Genomic DNA, 13,632 nt, shown 5'->3' on the forward strand with positions numbered 1-13,632 from the left:
CCATAAGTTATTACTTGTTACTCTAACAAGTTCCCCAAGGTGTGTTTAGTAGTTAATTAGCCCTTAGCTATTTTTGCCAAACATTAGGTTATTAATTTAAAATTGTTTGTTTTTAATGTAGGTGTTTATTGCTATGAATTTCTCTGAACAGTTTGCTGCATCTCATGTTTCGATATGTCATAACTTCATTTTCATTTATCTGAAAATATTTTCCAGTTTCATTTTTTCTTTAACACATTAATTAGGAGTATTTTTAATTTCCATATATTTGTGAGTTCCCCCCATTTTCTGCATTCATTTATTTTTAATTTCCTTTTACTAAAGTCAGGGAAAATACTTTGGATTATTTTGATCCTGTTAATTTTATTGACGTTTGCCTGCTGTATGGCCTAGCATATGGTCTATCCTGGAGAATGATTTATGTGTACTTCTAATTTTGAGTGGAAAATTCTATAAATTTGAGAATTCTATCAGTTCATATTTGTTTACAGTGTTCAAGTGTTATGTTTTCCTGTTGATCTTCCCACTTTTTCTGCCCATTATTTACATTGGAGTATAGAAGTTTCTATACTTCTGATAAACTCCAAATAATGGATTTGATTATTTAATCTATTTATAGCCTGTAATATTATCAGTATAGTTGAATTTGCATCATTTTGCTTTCTATTTTTATGTCTCACGTATTTTTCTTTATTCTTCCTTTACTGCTTTCTTATTACTTTCCATGTAATCTTTTAATTTATATAATTGTTCATGTTTTTGAAGTTACTTCCTTGTTTTCTCTAGCCCTTATATACCTTATCAGAATCTGCTTTATATTTATATTAATTCCAATGAGATATAAAATATTACCACTATATAGCTTTTTTCCCCCAATTTGGATTGAATTTTTAAAATATTGTCTTAATTTAGTTTTATTGTTTTATTAAAAAAGCTAAACTTAACAAAATTGGTTGTATATTAGTTTAGGTGAGGTTGTTTTGTAATGAGAAAATAATTTACAACATATAGAGAATAAATTATTATTATTTTAAAAAGTACTCTACATTTTGTATCCTTACCATTTCCTTTGATAGTTTAAAATTGTAATTCTCTAAATAAGAGATATATTCATAAATGTGACTTGTAAATGTTGAAATTTATATGTTTGCTTTTTCTGCATTCAGTAAGGGTAGTAGTTTCCAGCATCTGTGCCTCTTTAAAGTGAAAGACAGGGGCAGGCGTAGTGGCTAATGCCTGTAATCCCAGCACTTCGGGAGGCCCAGGTGGGCAGATCACCTGAGGTCAGGAGTTCGAGACTAGCCTAGCCAACTTAGTAAAACCCTCTCTCTACCAAAAATACAAAAAATTAGCTGGGTGTGGTGGTGGGCTCCTGTAATCCCAGCTACTTGGGAGGCTGAGACAGGAAAATCACTTAAACCTGAGAGGTGGAGGTTGCAGTGAGCCAAGATCATGTCACTGCACTGCATGCAGCCTGGGCAGCAGAGTGAGACTCCATCTCTAAATAAATAAATTCAGCCTGGGCAACAGGTGAGACTCCATCTCTAAATAAATAAATAAATAAATGAATGAATGAATGATAGGATGGAATTAAAATAGTTTGAAAACACAAATTAACAAAATGGTGTTGACAAAGATTGTTCATTTGTGGTCTACCAGGGTATAAAATTCTCAAAACACATAATCAGTAGGAAACCTCTTTATTCCTGAATATTAGAGAATATTATATGTCTTAAAATTATTCATGTTGAAAAGCTCTGCCTTTCATGCATTTAGGAGAAAAAGTCAGAGGGCAGGAGGTTTATGTAGACTCTGGTCTGTGCCTGATTTGGGGAATGGAAAGACTCGACAGAAGAGGCCAGGTCAGCCAAGCAGGGCTCTGTTGCGTGCAAGATTAACTGCTGGTTTGTCTTTGCAGAGCTCCACGCAGAACATCATCAGAGAACTGATGGACACTTCATCTCCCTGGGTGAGGGGCAGGTGTACCATGCTGTCATGGCCATTCCTGCCTCGATTGGGGTGTGGGTGTAGAGATGGTCTCTATAACCAGGGCCCAGACATGGCTGAGAAGGCCTTCTGCCAGGACTCCACCTTGATGACTCACAGGACTTTGTGCCTTGGCTTTCCCTATTGAGTGACCCACAGTTTTAATCCAAGGGACCCTGAGTCTGTTTCCTTCCTTCAGCCCCACCATTTCACCCCAGCACTGTTCAGGTGTAAAATCGGCTTTCACATATTTGTAAGAATATCTGGGAAAATTATTTATATTTTACTTTCACTTCATGTTATGACCATGAGTGTTTTTGCATTTGCTAGGGCTCATTGTTTTAATTGGCCCCCCTTTATCCCTCTGTGTGCGGAAATAAATCAGCCCTAAATCTGGATGAGACCTGCAGGTGGACTCCATCAGTGCAGGCGTGGTGGGGCAGCAGGAGGATCCCGTGGTGCCCACCTTCCAGAGCTGCCACCTCTTTTACCTCCTGATCTTCCTTCCTGTGCACCTAGAGAGGGTTCACCCCCACCCAACAGCTCCTGGACCTGCTGCCCAAAAGGTAAGTGCTCCATCCCTCCACAGCACAAGGGGGACTCAGCCACCTATTATCTGTGTCTTGGGAAAGTCCCTTCACATTTGTGGGCTTCAGTTTGCTTCTTTGGAACTGGGGTTCTAAGAAGTCTAACATGATATGATTGTTTCAAGAACTAAATGAGATAAGCTATGGAAAGTACTTCAGACTTGGCCTTGTAGAAAGCACTGCTGAGGGAATAGATTGGTTATTCATATTATAAAACTATTTAAAACTCTAGAAAACTATAGTAAGATATAAGATTATAAAAATATCAAAATTAAGATATTGACAGTAATAGAATTAACCTACTCATCTATTTGCATTTTACCAGATTAATTTTTTCTTATGTGTGTGTGTTCTGTGCAATTTTATTACATGTGTAGGTTCACCTACCAGAAGATTAACTCGTTTTCCTCTTATAACCACATCCGCTTCCCTTCTCCCCACCATACCTGCTCTGATTCTGATTCTTTGAAACCATTAATTTCTATTTCTGCAAATTTGTCATTCCAATAATGTTATATAAATGAAATCATAACCTGTGCAACCTTTTGTAATTGGCCCTTTTCCTTCAGCATAATTCCTTGGAGATTCATCTAAATTGGTTTATGTTTTAGTTTGTTCCTTTTGTTATTGCTGTGGGTTTTCATGTGTGGATGTTACCATGAAATACTGTGTGTAACCCTTCACTCTTTCAAGAACATATTTGTTGTTTTCAGTCAGTGTGTGGCTATTATGAATAAAAGTGCTATGTACATTCATGTACTAGGTTTCATGTGAATACATGTTTTCATTACTCTGGAAAATATGTCCAGGATACAATTCCTGGCTCATAGGGTAGTTACAAGTTTAACTTTAATAGAAACTAGCACTCTGTTATCCAGAGTGACTATCATTTTACATTCCCATCATCAATGAATTTCTGTTTTTTCAAATCCTCTTAGCCATACTGACTGATATGTATTGATATCACATTGTTTTAATGTACATTTTTCTAAAGGATAATAATGTTGAACTTTATTTAATGTTCTCATATAACATCTGCCTATTATCTCTGATGAAATGTTTATTCATGTCTGCATGTTTTCTAATTGTATTTGTTTTCTTGCAAGTTTTGAGAGTTCTGTTTATATTCTGGTTACTAGCTCACATAGGCAATAAATAAGTTTTTTTTCCACAAAGAAAAACATTTGCAAGGATTTTCTTCCATCTATTGCTTGCCTTATTTATTCAACTTTTTTTATAATTAGAATAATAACAGTTCTACTTCAAAATGTCAGAGAAAACTGAATCTTTCCAGAGTTGCTGGACATTGTAAGGGGGTGTGGAACCCTATTTAATTTAGCCTGAGGGATGGAGACTTGTAGACCTTTTTGCACACAAGGTGGCTCCCTTGTTGTTATAGCTGGAGGAGGAGCCTAATGCAGATTTAAACCAGAATATGGTGATTGGCAAATAACCATCTCCTTTTGTGTTAAAATGTCATGGCCTAGACAGCAAATGTGAAGTAATGTCTTTAGGATGAACATCTCTTGTATATTTAATATTCACTTATTAGACAGGAAGAGCACTTATTTATAAACCAGTCACTTTCTATTAATATACAAATTAATTTGAATGTTAATATTTTGATTTCTGAGGAGATGTTAGGAGCTGGCTGTATGTATAATATACATAATAAGTATTGGTGTAAGAAATGCTTTTATTGGGCAGCTACTATGTACTTGCATGCTACTAGAGCTAAAAGATGAGTTATAATGCTTTCCTCACAGAGCAGATATACTAGTTGGAGATTAAATCACAAGTATTTCTTCATTACTTTTATGTGCCCATCACCAAGCAAATAAGGAAGAAGTATTTTTTACATTTATTTTTTGAATGTTGGTAGAGATAAGTATTGAGGAGGGGCTGTCACTCCAGGCAGGTCGGGGGAGGCTAGGTTGGTGGAAAGTAGCGGGGAGGCTAGGTTGGTGGGAAGTAGAGGGGAGGTGAGGCTTCCTGAAGGAAGTGATTAATGAAATGGGGAGATGGTGGAAGTTGGCTGGGTAAGGAAGAGGATGAAACAGACCTCCAGAGACCTGACACTGAGAACAGATGTTAATTTTAGGAGTTAGCTCCAGATTCTGTGTCACAAAAACATTCCTTTCACCTGGGAAGTTAGGGTGGAGACTATAAATTTCATGCTGTTGGAGACCAACAGAGGCAGAAAGCACATTTCACTCACTTTACTGGATTCCCTGAAACATAGACCCTAATAAAGATTTCAGATGCACATACTCAGTGCTTTCCAGAAGATGCTCTATAGAACACGAGGGACTCAAGATATTAACAAATGTCATCGGATAAATAGGTCCCGAGGTTAAATAAGTTCAGACGTTGCAAATGTCTGTTGTGAACCTTGTGAACCAGGAAAATCTTGGCAGTGTTCCAGACTGGGTGGCTTTTCCCTTGAGCATCTTGAGAAACTAGTTCTCAGAGAATACTTTGGGAAATGCCACATCAGCATTCATGTGGTGTGGATGCTCCCTGGCTATTGTAACAAGTTGGAGCCTCCCTGAATATCCACTGCTATCCTGAGAGATTAACAAAGCTGGAGACAGCCTGACAGGAGGCAGCCATCAGTGCAATTAATGGTGGGAATACTAAAAAATGGAGAGTGAAAGTTGGCCAGGCATGGTGGCTCATGCCTATAATCCCAGCACTTTGGGAGTCCAAAGCAGGTGAATCTCTTGAGGCCAGGAGTTCGAGACCAGACTGGCCTACATGGTGAAACCCCGTCTCTACTAAAAATACAAAAATTTGCCAGGCGTTGTGGTGGGTGCCTGTAATCCAGCTACTCAGTAAGCTGAGGCAGGAGAATTACCTGAACCTGGGAGGAAGAGGTTGCAGTGAGCCAAGATTGTGCCACAGCACTCCAGCATGGGCAGCAGAGTGAGACTCCCATCTCAAAAAAAAAAAAAAAAAGACAGTGAAAGTTGTATAGGCGACTGATTTTCAACAGGGACAGTGAAAGGGACAGTGTAGAGGACAGTGTGGAGACCATAGGGGTTAGGTCTGTTGCTCTGTGTATGAGGGTCTATCATTGGAAATAAATTGAGGTTATCAATGATGAGAGCTCTGGGGCCTCTGAAATGTGACTCTGAGTCTGGATATGAGGTCATCAGCCATAGGATGTTGACCACAAACTCATTGTGTTTGTTACTCACCTCCCACTTTCTACTTGTGAGTTACTGTGTTTTCTTACTTCACACATGGCATTTGTTAGAGTATTAATATAAACATACATATACACACAAACATTTTCATCATGAAAAACATGAGCAGTATTGGGACAAAAGCATCCTACTGATCTTGCATAAACTCAAAAGGACAAAATACTGACAAATGTTTCCAACACTGAGAGCCACATTATTTACAAACTTCTTACTTGCCAGTCCTTCATGTGGTCATGTCCCCATTCAGGGGAACTGGAATCTGTACATCCAAGCCCTTTGATTTTACCATTCTAAACCAAATGCATCAACTGCCTTATTCCACAAGGGCTCCCTAATGTGATTTATAGAGGATATCTCAGCACATCTTTGCTTTCAAGCTGGAGGCCACCTTCAACGCCAGGTTATTTGACCACTTGGACTTGCACCTCCATGAGGACTTGAGGTCATACTGATATGGGATGGCCATTTCCAGGTGATGATGTGGGCACAGGCTGCTTTACACATACTACACTCCATTTAGTGGGGCCACCTCCACCTGAGACCATCTGTGTCACCCTCTGAAACTCCATCCTGCAACCATTGTGCTTATATAGGGCTGTAGTTTCTCCTGAAAAGAAAAATACTAGTATTTTAGTGAAGCAGTTTTTCTAACAAATCACTAGAAACTTTTTCTTCATTGTAATAAGAATGATGAAACCATAAATTGAGGAAATTGTTAATTTCATCATCACTGTTTTTACTGCTCACCTCTCATCCAATCTAATTTGTAGCCAAAAGGAACTACTTCATTTGATTTGGAGACTCCAGGAGCACATACTATGTATAAACTTGAGTGCATAAGGTTTGATGGAGAAGGTGGTTGGAAACTGATGGTTTACACAGCAGAGCAACATCACTCAACTCGTATATAAGCAGAGAAAGAGTTGGAGAAAAATGAAATGAAGCGTTGAGATATCAGCACCCCTTCACTTCCAAATGGCCAACAACCTGGATCCTTCATCTGTGTCCACTTCCCAGCAAGTCTGAATAGGGTGAGCTGAACTCACAGGAAGGGAACTCAGCCCTTGATACCTGGGAGCAGTGGGCAATGCTGTCCTCTCCCTCTTTCATCTATAGGAACACCACTGTTGTTTTCTGTTTTGCACAAGAGAGATTTACTCTCCAAAACTTAACTTCACTTGAGCCCAAATATTTAATATTGAAAGCTCTTAAAGGTTGGAGACATGAATAGATGGGTGTGGTTGCACACACCTGTGATCCTAGCTACTCGGGAGACTGAGATGGGAGGATTGCTCAAGCCCAGGTGTTTGAGGCTGCAGTGAGGTATGATCATGCCACTCTACTCCAGCCTAGGTGACAGAGCAAGACCGTGTCTCTAAAAAATAAAATAAAAATTTAAAAAGTGGGACACATGAGAATCAGTCCTGGGAAGGTCAGAAGAGTGTCTTTGAAAGTAATCTTTATACATGAGGGAATGAAGCAAATGGTGAAATAGAACCCTTCAGTGTTCATCTTCCTGCAGAAACATCAAATTGAACAACTATCTACAAATAACTTTCACAAGAGCCAAGGAATTCAGGTGAGAAATTATAATACCTGGTTTTGACACAATAATAAAGAGACAGTGAAGTGGGTAGGAAGGGCAGAGTCACATTGCCTGTGTCACCCATCTCCCAGCTTTCCACAGTGCAGCATAGAGAGAGATGCAGCCCACTTGGGGGAAAGAAGTGGGAAGTACATAAAGGACTTTGACTTAGAGCCCAGTGCTGGGCCCATCATGGCAAAACCCAGTACCAGGCAGAAACCCATGGCCCCTGACCTCAGGCCAGGTCCTGTAGGTGGCACCTCTGGACTCACCCCAGTGCAAGGCAGAAACCTTCAGCCCCAAACCATGGTCTTGTGTTCCAGCTCACACCACTGCTAGCCTTCCACAGTGGCCTTAGGCCACGAGTGAACCCCACTAGCAGACAGGCCATGTCAGCCTGGGCCACAAGAGCACCCAGGGCTGTGTTGGTCCTGGCAGCATGGGATTTGGATGTGACCCAGATGAGCGTCAGCCTTGGCAACCAAGAGACTGCTCCTACCTTTTCTCCCCCAGTCCTGGGTAGCACAGTGCAGAGTGACTCTGTCCACTGGCAGGGAGGGAGAGAGAAGTAAGTGCAGGACTTTGTCTTACAGCTCAGTACTAGCTTGACATGGTGAAACCCAACATTGGCCAGAACCTGATGGTTCGTGACCCCAGGCCAATGCCCACAGATAGAGCTGCTGGAACTGCTGCAGTGCCATGTGGAGACCCGCAGCTCTGGTGACACAGTCTCTTGTCCTTATTTGTATCACTGCTGCACTGCTGCAGCCTAGAGCCAATAATAAACCTCATTGGCAGGCAAGCCATAGCAGCATGTGTCTAAGGATGTCTCTGTGCTGCCTTGGTCTTTGCAGCTGTGGGCTTTGGGTTAACCCAGTGTTACAATGACTGCAGTGGCCACAAACACCATTCCTCAACTAAGGAGCACTGAGTGGATAAAGAGGTCTCTTTGGGATAAGGAAAGAAAAGTAGGCACAACACATGGCCCTGCAACCCAGTGCTAGGCCTGCCACAGTGAAGCCCAGCACTAGGCAGAGTCACACAGTGACTCTCCCTAAGCTAATGACCATACATAAAACCTCTGGAGTTTCCCTGTCTCCAGGCAAAAACTTGCAGAACCAAATGGACCCCTTTAGGTTTTGCTCTAGTTCCTCTGGGCCAAAAGAACATAACAACTATGGACACACAACAAAAAATGGAATTCTCCAATACACGGGATTGTCACGTGCCCCTAACATCAAGAACATTCAGGGAACAATGACCTCACCAAATGGACAAGGCACCAGGGACTGACCCTAAAGTGACGAAGTTGTATAATCTTACGGACATAATTCAAAATAGCTATGTTAAGGAAACTCAGTGAACTTCAAAAAACACAGATCACTAATTCAGAAATTTATCAGAGTAAGTTGAAAGATTGAAATAATGTTTTAAGATGTAAATAATACTGGAGCCAGGAAACAAAATGAACAAAATAAAAATGCATCTGGGGGCATCAACAACAGAATCAATCAAACAAAAAAAATCAGTGAGCTCAAAGACAGGCTATTTGAAAATATAGCAAAACAAGATAAGGGCACAGAAACAAAAAAACTATAGGCCAATCTCTCTGCGAGCATAAATTTAAAAAAATTCTCACAAAATACTAGAAAACCAAATCCAATGGCACATTAACAAGATTATTGACCATGCTCAAATAGAATTTATGCCAGCGATGCAAGGATGCTTTACATATGCAAGTTGATAAACATAATACATCACATCAGCAGAATGAAGGACACAAACTTTATGATCATCTCAATAGATGTAGAAAAAGCAGTCTGTAAAATTCAACATTTCTTTATGATTAAAAACTCAACAAATTAGGTGTAGAAGAAAAACACCTTAACATAATAAAGGCCGTATATAACACTCAATGCTAATGTTATACTGAAAAGGAAAAAGCCGGTTTTATAAAAGATCTGGAACAAGGCAGGGATACCGATGTTTACCACTTTTATGCAATATAATACTAGAAGTCCTAGACAGAGCATTTAGAAAGAGACATAATGTTTTTAGAGGTTAGTGTGGGCAACACTATTGTTTGCCTGTTACTAGTTCAACACTCAACATCTCTGAAGAAAAGTGTTGAGAAGGACAGGCCCCAGGCATACAGAGCTCCACTTAGCTGTTTCCTTTCTACCACATAAATATGTATGGGGGCCAAAGACCACTTGATATTTGAGGACTTCCTGTAGCATGAAAGATGGAGAAGAAACACACGCATTAAAGCAAGAAACCAAAGGAAAAGAAAATAAATGCAGAGATCATAGGAAAACTTCAAGGAAATGTCTAGTAATATCTTTAAAATAAGTAGGAGAGACAAAGAATTGTTAGCTGAAAGCTATCTCGTTAACATATTTTAAGTTCAGACTGATGGTTTCTTCATACATAGTGAATCATAACCTAATTGGATGTGTAAACAGATTGTAACCTACTCCTGTAACAGGTAGCCAAGTCTCAGCCAATCACTGCAGCCACATTTTGGCCAGTCACAGTCAGACAATTGTTAAAGCCATGTTCAGATAAGGCAGATGTCAAGCTGTAACCAATTCAGCTGTTTCTGTTCCTCACTTTAATTTTCTGTATGCCACTTTCGTTTCTCTGTCCATGAATGTTATTCAGCCACCTGGAAGCCCTGGAGCCACTCTGAACATACTCTGGTTCTGGTGGAGCCAGATGTGTGAATTGTTCTTTGCTCAATTAAACTCTTAGATTTGTTTAAAGTTTTTCTTTTAATAGTAGCCATTAAGAATATGTACATATTTCTAAATATGTGTGTATTTCTAAATATGTGTGTATTGTTATAGGTGTATGTAGATGCATATGAGTATACATATATGTACGTGTATTAACTGTCAAAGATAAAGGCACTAGTTAAGTAGTAAGGGCAGATTTTAATCAACAATATACTATTCTGGTAGGAAAGAGAGTCCCTCATGAACTAAACTCAACTTTAATTTGAACAGAGATGACTGGATGTTTTAAAGGAGAAAGCGGCAGGATGGAGGGGGATGAGTGGGATCTCAGTAGACTCAGGAAAGTAGAAACTTTCAAAGGGTTGGTCAGTGTAAGTGAGATTAAGCAGCGGTGTCTCTAGCTAGCCATGTGGATGGACTCTGCCCTTTCGCACAGACTGGGAAATAGAGGCTCTGTAGTTCCTGATGATTACATTTCAAAGGAATGCCTGTCACGTTCTTGAGAAAGACACTCCTGACGTATAGGAAATATACATCTCAAAGTGATAGAGGAAGGATTCACCATTGTGTAGCTCTTTCTGGTAATCTCTAAGAAAGGAAGATGGGCTTATTGTCAGGTGTTTCCAAAACAGTGAATTGTTTGGCAGTCTTGAGTTTTCTCAGGCAGGCACTTTTATCCTAGGGATGCAGCCTTGTGCTGATAGAAACCATGTAAGTATTTGTTTAAATCTTTAAATGTAGGAAGAGAGGTGGACACAATTATTTCTGCTGAGTCTGTAAATTTTATAGGCTAAGATTGAGGCCTAGTTGACAAGAGGGCTTAGGGGAGCCTGGCTAGAACTCGGTTGAGGAGAGAATCTTCCTCAGGATGTACATATATATGCATGGTGTGTGGACACACATACATACATGTAAATACTGGAGGCTGATTTATGGGGATTCTGCGCAACTGAAGTCCGAGTTCATGGAGAGAGACTTGGGTAGGTCACTGTCGAGGCTTTCTGTGATATTGTTGAGACTAGGAAGCCTAAGGAAGGCTCTGGCCACCAACAAGACCATTGAATTTGCCCCATGGAATCTTCTCAGGCCTTGCACATCATCTCTGTTGTGGTAACTTCACTCCCCAATGACCTGTCACATTTATAACTACAGCTGTGATTGCTCCTCTAAGTCCTACACTTATATCCTCCTGATTACTTGATATTTTGACTTCATTATCAGGGTCTCTGTCTAAAGTCTTCTCCCAAACAAGCTCATTCCAATTTCCCATCCACATGCACTTCTCTGCCATCTCTTCGTGTTCCAATGAAGGACACCCCCATCACACAGATGCCCATGTAGGCCTGACCCCTTATCCTGGTCCTGACTCCCCTCTTCTTTGCACCCATAGACATCAGCAAGTCTCAGGGTCTCTGCCTCCAGCACAGGTCCTGGACTTCACCCCATCTCTCCATCATTACCTCCACTGCCCCCTAGGTCAATCCATCACCTTCCTCAACTTCAATTCACTGGTATAGCCTCCCAGCTGGTCTCTCTGCTTTACCAGTTTCCACACACAGCAGCTCCTGACCTTTTAAATTGAAATGAAATTCTTATCATGGTGAGAGCTCCCTCCATCATCAGACCCTTGGTGGCCTTCACTAAACTTCCTCTGGCCATCGTTCACTGAATTCAAGCCACTCTGACCTCAGGCTGGTTCTCACACCCACCACATTCATACCTACTTCTGGGCTATTGTCGTTTCTGTCCCCTCACCTGCAAAGCTTTACCCCAGGTGTCCTCACTGCTCAGGTGTGTGATCCTCAATATTTTTTACTGACCTCTTCTACCAATATTGCCCCCATTCTCCCATGTGTCACTGCCTCCCCTCCCCTCTTCATTCTTCTCCGTAAAACTTAACCACCTTCTGATGCTCTGTGTCCATTTATGCCTTTATTTAATAATATTGTTTGGTATCTGCCTTTTCTTCCTAAAATGTCATCAAGAGGACAAGGACTTTCGAGTCTTCATTGCTCTGTCTTCAACCTGAGCACTTCTGATGATGCTGTCTCTGTCACTGATCTCATGTTACTCCTGTACCCCCACTCCCTGTACTCAAAAGTCACTTGCTGCTTCTCTTCCACCATAAGACCCAGTTTGTCTTCACCGCCTAATAATGGTGTATCTTTGGTGACTAAAGATACTCATTGTGGAAACCCTGGCTTAATTTTGTGAGAGAAAATTCCCTTACAACTTTTCTCAGCTTTCCACTGAGAAGTGTTCTGGTGATTTTGACAGGAAATGGGGGGCAGTGATGTGGAATTCCCCAATCCAAGAGGATTTCTTTAAAAAGTCTTTTCCTACAGTGCACTTGTAGTAGAAGAAAACCATCTCCGTGTAATTTAACAATTTTTTATAAAAAAAATTTATCCATTATTAGAATATAGCAATTAAATAATATAAAGTTCAAACATGCCTTCCCACTTTATCCCCAAATAAATATATTAAGCATTTTGTTTTTATTTTTCAATGAATACATACTAAGTCCAAAAAATAATGCTTTAACTTATAACTGTTAGAAATATAACTCTAGAAAAAATATTGCTATTGAGTACTAAAAGTCTTTATTAACAAACTGCATATATTTTCAAAGTATAATACAATAATTGGAGAATAAAATGTAAATTATTTACTTATATAGTTAACATTTGCAGAGCTTTATCTTGAGAAATGTATTTTGATGATGTTTCAATTTGAGGAAGAGATTAGTGTCTCAAGTATAGCATTTCTTTCACTGCCAATGAGAGAGAATCAAACTTTCTGAGAAACTTTCACATTTCTTGCTGTGTTCCGGGATCTCCAGTCTTCTTTAAATTTGGAGAAATTGCCCATGAAGGAGCCGACTGCTGTGTCCAGCATGTGATGGGGGAGGAACTCCAGCCCAGGAAGGGGCTCCCCTGGACCCTCAGATGGAGTCGAAGTGAGTGAATGCACCTGGCAGCTTGGGAGGCCTGAGTGGAGGGGAGGGGCAGCACTCTTTAAGACCCAGGCCCACTCCTGGGGAAGGGACCAGCAGGGCTTGCTTGGCTCTTGGCCTCCTGGGAGGTTTGGAAAGATTGCTTGTGATGGGGTGATTCCTATGAGCTCTTCTAGGAACTCTAGCATTTTTAGCCTCTCGTCTGTCACCTCTTCTTGTTTAGAACATTTGTATTTCTCCGTCTTCATTTCTTGAACCAAGAAAACTGATTCTTCCATCAATCTTGAGATGGTGGTCTTTGCCCTTCTGTAAGCCTCGGCAAGGGTGGCTATACTGAAACACTCTCTAGCCTGGCATTTCTAAAAATGACTCCATCTCTGAACACTCTGAACACAAGTGCCGTTTGTCAGTGAGTTGGTATTTATCCTCAATCTGTGTAGCCAGTGATTCCGCAGGCTTCTTTTCATGCCTTATGTAAAGTCAGTTTCTAACAGATTGAACAGGTCTCAATAAAAATAAGAGACCAACCCATGAGCCAGTGAGCAGTGGACACACCAGTGTCTACCCCTGG

General features: G+C 40.4%; 1 protein-coding gene across 1 annotated transcript in view; it reads left to right on the forward strand.

Moving 5' to 3' along the window:
* The window catches only part of ZNF519 (zinc finger protein 519), a 56,581-nt gene that overhangs the window by 28,829 nt on the left and 14,120 nt on the right, over positions 1-13,632 (forward strand). The window contains exons 2-3 of the transcript XR_010151848.1: positions 1,919-2,552; positions 6,553-6,813. The gene's annotated coding sequence lies outside the window, so the exon portion shown is untranslated. The remainder of the gene's footprint in view (positions 1-1,918; positions 2,553-6,552; positions 6,814-13,632) is intronic.

The sequence above is a fragment of the Pan troglodytes genome, chromosome 17 (assembly GCF_028858775.2).
Source record: "Pan troglodytes isolate AG18354 chromosome 17, NHGRI_mPanTro3-v2.0_pri, whole genome shotgun sequence".
In the NCBI taxonomy this organism is placed as follows: domain Eukaryota; kingdom Metazoa; phylum Chordata; class Mammalia; order Primates; family Hominidae; genus Pan; species Pan troglodytes.